At 48.7% G+C, this 5,453-nt stretch overlaps 1 pseudogene; it reads right to left on the bottom strand.

Annotated features, from left to right (window-relative positions):
- Positions 1 to 4,617: 4,617 nt before the first annotated feature.
- Positions 4,618 to 5,130, bottom strand: LOC104668145 (annotated as a pseudogene).
- Positions 5,131 to 5,453: the final 323 nt, after the last annotated feature.

Below are 5,453 nucleotides of genomic sequence, written 5' to 3'. Positions count from 1 at the left end.
ATTACAGGCGTGAGTCACCATGCCCAGCCATAATTTTTTGTATTTTTAGTAGAAATGGGGTTTCACCATGTTGGCCAGGCTGGTCTCAAACTCCACACCTTAGGTGATCCACTCTCCTTGGCCTCCCAAACTGCTGGGATTACAGGTGTGAGCCACCACGCCCGTCCCATATTGTGTTTTCCTGAACAATCCTTCCTGCGTTTATGGACAGGAAAAAAGTTACCACACGTACTAGGTGAAGGTCACTCTGATTTTCTGAGACCCCTCACCATCCTCTTCCTACTTCACACCTGTCTCCCGCATGCTATAGAAATTGGGTCAGGTCGCCGGGCGCGGTGGCTCACGCCTATAATCCCAGCACTTTGGGAGGCCAAGGCAGGCGGATCACGAGGTCAGGAGATCGAGACCATGCTGGCTAACACGGTGAAACCCCATCTCTCCTAAAAATGCAAAAAATTAGCCGGGCGTGGTGGTGCACGCCTGTAGTCCCAGCTACTCGGAGGCTGCGGCAGGAGAATGGCGTGAACCTGGGAGGCGGAGCTTGCAGGGAACCGAGATTGCGCCACTGCACTCCAGCCTAGGCGACAAAGCGAGACTCCGCCTTAAAAAAAAAAAAAGAAATTGGGTGAGGTCCTCCACTCCTCTTCTCTGCCCTTTTCTCAGCCCCTCCCCCTTGTCCAGACATGACTCCCCTCTCAGCCCAACTTTCCTGTTAGCGGAAGAGTGTCTGATGGCCTCCTCTCACCCCCTTGTTCTTACATCATCAGTGGGAGGCAGGGCATCCCGGAGCTCAGGCTTAAAAGCTTTCCTCTTTATCCCATTAGTTTGTTAGATAAGAAAGTTTCAATTTCAAAATAACTTTAGATTTACTGAGGCTTGGCATGGAGGCTCACACCTGTAATCCCAGCACTTTGGGAGGCTGAGGCGGGCGGATCACGAGGTCAGGAGATTGAGACCATTTCTGGCCAACATGGTGAAACCCTGTCTCTACTAAAATACAAAAAATTAGCCGGGCGTGGTGGTGCATGCCTGTAGTCCCAGCTACTCGGGAGGTTGAGGCAGGGGAATCGCTTGAACCTGGGAGGCAGAGGTTGCAGTGAGCCAAGATCGTACCACTGCACTCCAGCCTGGTGACAGAGCAAGACTCCGTCTCAAAAAAAAACAAACAACAACCAAAAACACATCTCACGCAACTATGGCACATTTGTCCAAACTAGGAAACTGACGTTGGTACAACATGACTCACCAAACTCCAGACTTTATTGGGATTTCACCAGATTTTCCACTAATGTCCTGTCTTCCTTTCCAGAATCCATCCCAGGAAACCATATGACCTTTAGTCATCTGCCATTGCATTCCTTTACATGTATGATCAAGGTAATAATTCTGTTTTGCAGGTGAGGAAAAAAGTAATTCAGTGGCCAAGGGATGGCCCTGTCACATCTAGGAGACGAAGGCAGTGGAATAAAGGGTTTAGGACTTGGCTAAATTTAGAGACGGAATCTATGTGGTGTGACCTTAAGCTTTCGTCTCCCGGTCTGAACGATGGGATCATAGATCATTCCTTCCTTCCAGGCAGTGGTGGGGACTAAATGAGATAATACACATGGGTGTATGCGTGCCCACGAAATGGTAGCTGCTGCTGTTGTTATTACTGTCAGTATCGTCATCAAGGAGCCTTGATCCCAGGCAGGCTGCCTAACTGCTGAAACCTAGCTTCCTGTTCAGCGTAGTCAATCATCCCACCTCTCCAGCCTCACCCCAAACAAGACAAACAAGAGCTCAGGAAATAAACATCAGTTGTTGACACCCTTCCTTAACCTCAAAACCTAGGTTGTGTCTCAAGGTCAAATAACTGGCTAGGAGCTTAACCAGAGAGAGAATGTAGTTTTTTTGTTTTGTTTTGCTTTTGTTTTTGTTTTTGTCGAGATGGGGTTTCACTCTGTTGCCTGGGCTAGGATAGAACTTCTGGGCTCAAGTGATCCTCCTGTCTCGGCTCCCAATGTGCTGGGATTATAGACATGAGCTACTTCACCCAGCCCAAGAATCTAGGTCTTGCTAAGACCTTGTTCCATCCACTGGGCAGAAACCCTCCCTCTTGTCTTCCTCCTCCCCTTCCCTCCCCTCCCTTCCCATTCAGAGACTGCTCTGGGGAACAGAGGCCACAGGCCAGCTGCTCTTAATTCCACCTCATGGGATGCCCCGCAAGGGACCCCATCACCTCCCCTGGCCTAAAGGAGCTGCCACAAACACCTGATGAAGGAAGTGGTCCAAGGTCATTTTCATTTTCAAAAAAAAGTAAAATCATGACTCCCACACAGATAGAAAATGAATAGGTATTAACCATTTTATTTAACTCATAAGGGAGCCAAGTGATGTTATAACCAGCTCAAAAGGGCAGTTAAGGGCCGGGCGCAGTGGCTGACTCCTGTAATCCCAGCACTTGGGAGGCCGAGACAAGTGGATTGCCTAAGGTTAGGAGTTCAAGACCAGTCTGGCCAACCTGGTGAAACCCCGTCTCTACTAAATACAAAAATTAGCTGGGCATCATAGCACACGCCTATAATTCCAGCTACTTGGGAGGCTGAGGCAGGAGAATCGCTTGAACCCAGGAGGCGGAGGTTGCAGTGAGCCGAGATCATGCCACTGCGCTCCACTCCAGTCTGGGTGACAGAGTAAGACTCTATCTCAAAAAAAAAAAAGGGGGGGGGGGCAGCTAAGAACAGTCACATTCATAGGTCAGGAATATTGAAATGAATGTGCAAATGAAAACTGGTTTTTCAACAAGAGAGCGAGGGAGAACCTCTACTAGACAGTGCAATATATCATTTACCTACAATTTACAGAGCTATAAAGTTGCTCAAAGGCAACAAAAGGCTAGAATCTGATAACTAGGAAGGGTGTGCTGGGTGTAGCTAGTGCATTATTTTCCGCTGAATCACACACATTTTTTTTTCTGCAGAAGGAAGGTTATGAGCAGCATATACTCCAGAGTTGCTAATCTAATGCTCACTCTCTGAGAATTAGTGTGAGTCATACAGACAAGGACCTTTCTGGATGGATTGAGAAAATTATATCTCACTTGCAAGCAAGAGGCCTGCAGTCTAAACTCCCCCTCTTAAGATGCAGGTCTTGGCCTGGTGTGGTGGCTCACACACGTAATCCTAGCACTTTGGGAAGCCAAAGCAGGAGGATCACTTGAGCTCAGGAGTTCAAGACCAGCCTGGGCAACACAGAGAGACCTCACCACTTAAAAAAAAAAAAAAAAAGATTCAAGTCTTAGCTGGGCACGGTGGCTCACTCCTGTAATCCCAGCACTTGGGAGGCCGAGGCAGGAGGACTGCTTGAGGCCAAGAGTTCCAAACCAGCCTGAGCAACATGGTAAAACCCCATCTTTACAAAAAATTAAAAAAATTAGCCAGGTGTGGTGGTGCATGCTTGGGGTCCCAGCTACTTGGGAGGCTGAAGTAGGAGGACTGCTTGAGCCCACTGAGCCGTGTTTGCACCACCGCACTCCAGCCTGGGCAACAGAGTGAGACTCTGTCTCAAAAAAAAAAAAAAAAAAAAAAAAAAAAAAGCAGAGCTCAAGACATTAAAGATTTTTTTCAGTTGGACTTTGGCACCTGTGTTGCACGATGGGTTCTGAAACATTCTAGAATATGGATTTCTGAAGTGGGTCTGTAGTGGAGGACTACAGAGTTTTCACTGGACCTGCTTTGATCCTGGCTCTGCTGTGCAGCCTTGTGCAGTTATACCAGCTCTCTGATGTGCAGCTTCCTCCTCTCTGGCGATGTCAAAATTGCTACTTCATAGGTTATTTTGTTACATAAACTGTACATTAAAGTGAGGAGAACATTTTTTGGAAAATGTCCTCAGTCCCTGCAATTCTTCCTTATCAGCCCAGCCTCCTCCCCTCCCCCATCCCTCCCATTCAATTCCCCATTTCCACTATTTGTCTCTCTAGCAGGGTAGGGAGGGGCTTGGGTTGCCCTGGAGGGGCTGGCCTGTGCTGTGTGAAGTTCACACCTGGAGGTATCTTCGGGAAAGGGGCCTCTGGGGACAGGGTGACCATCGGAAAGGCTCAGGGTTCCCCAGTGCACCATACTGTCCTTTGTCCGAGCTCTGATTCTGTGCTTACTGTGCCCAGGTTCCCAGGTATGGAATTGCAGGGTAGCAGCATGGGGACTTCCAGCTGGGTGCCTCCTAGCAGGTGGGGGTTTAAGGCAATGAAGAATTCAGTCTCCTGACATAGATCTCCCTCCAAAAGGGCATGTGTCCAAGACAGTGGCAGCAATTCCACAGCCATATCACTCACTTTATGGTTTTTTGCTTTGTTTTGTTTTGTTTTGTTTTTGAGACAGGGTCTCGCTCTGTGGCCCAGGCTGGAGTGCAGTGGCGTGGTGCGATCTCAGCTCACTGCAACCTCTGCATCCCGGGCTCAGGTGAACCTCCCACCTCAGTTTCCCAAGTAGCTGGGACCACAGGTGCTCACCACCATGCCCAGCTAATTTTTCTATGTTTAGTAGAGATGGAGTTTCTCCATGTTGCCCTTTTTCTTTTTTTTTTTCCCACCAGTTGTCAAGTGATCCTTTATTGAAATATTTTCCTTTCTGCTTCTTAACTGGCTGGGCATTCCACAGCACCACTGTTAATGTGATCTATGATGTCATGAGGGTGGCGGCCATCAACATTACAGCCCACAGACTGGGGAGTCCCCAGGATCTCTTTAATGGTTCCAGAGAGTTCCCTGGCTAAAGATCGGTGCCACATCTGTCGAGCAATGTTGATGATCTCATCAAAAGTGATATTCCCACGGTGTTTAATGTTTTTCTGTTTCTTTCTGTCTGTTGGTGGTTCCTTGAGGGCTTCGATGATCAGGGCAGAGGCAGAAGGCACCACCTCAATCTGGGCCTGTCTGTTCTGAATGGTCAGTTTCACTGTAATCCTCAGGCCCTTCCAGTCATCCGTTGCCTTGGCAATGTTACCACCAACCTTTTTTGGAGACAGACCCAGGGGGCCAATCTTGGGGGCCAGTGCAGAAGTAGTACCCGCTTCACCTCTGGTGCACGTCAGGTATACGACTTTGATTCTGTTGGGGTTGAACTTCAGCGGCATGGTGGAGACGGCTGGTGTTGGATGAACCCGGATTCGGAACAACCGAAGAAAGTTGCACCTTGGTCTCCTTCTTCTTCTTCTTCTTCTTTTTTTTTTGAGACAGAGTCTTTCTCTGAGATGGAGTCTAGCTTTGTCGCCCAGGCTGGAGTGCAGTAGCATGATCTTGGCTCACTGCAACCTCCGCCTTGTGGGTTCAAGGGATTCTCCTGTCTCAGCCTCCTGAATAGCTGGGACTACAGGCGCACGCCACCACGCCTGGCTAATTTTTGTATTTTTAATAGAGACGAGGGTTTCACCTTATTGGTCAGGCTGGTCTTGAACTCCTGACCTCAGGTGAT

The sequence above is a fragment of the Rhinopithecus roxellana genome, chromosome 12 (genome assembly GCF_007565055.1).
Source record: "Rhinopithecus roxellana isolate Shanxi Qingling chromosome 12, ASM756505v1, whole genome shotgun sequence".
NCBI lineage: Eukaryota > Metazoa > Chordata > Mammalia > Primates > Cercopithecidae > Rhinopithecus > Rhinopithecus roxellana.
The sequence above is the reverse complement of the archived record's forward strand: the minus strand, read 5'-3'. Positions and strand labels throughout refer to the sequence as shown.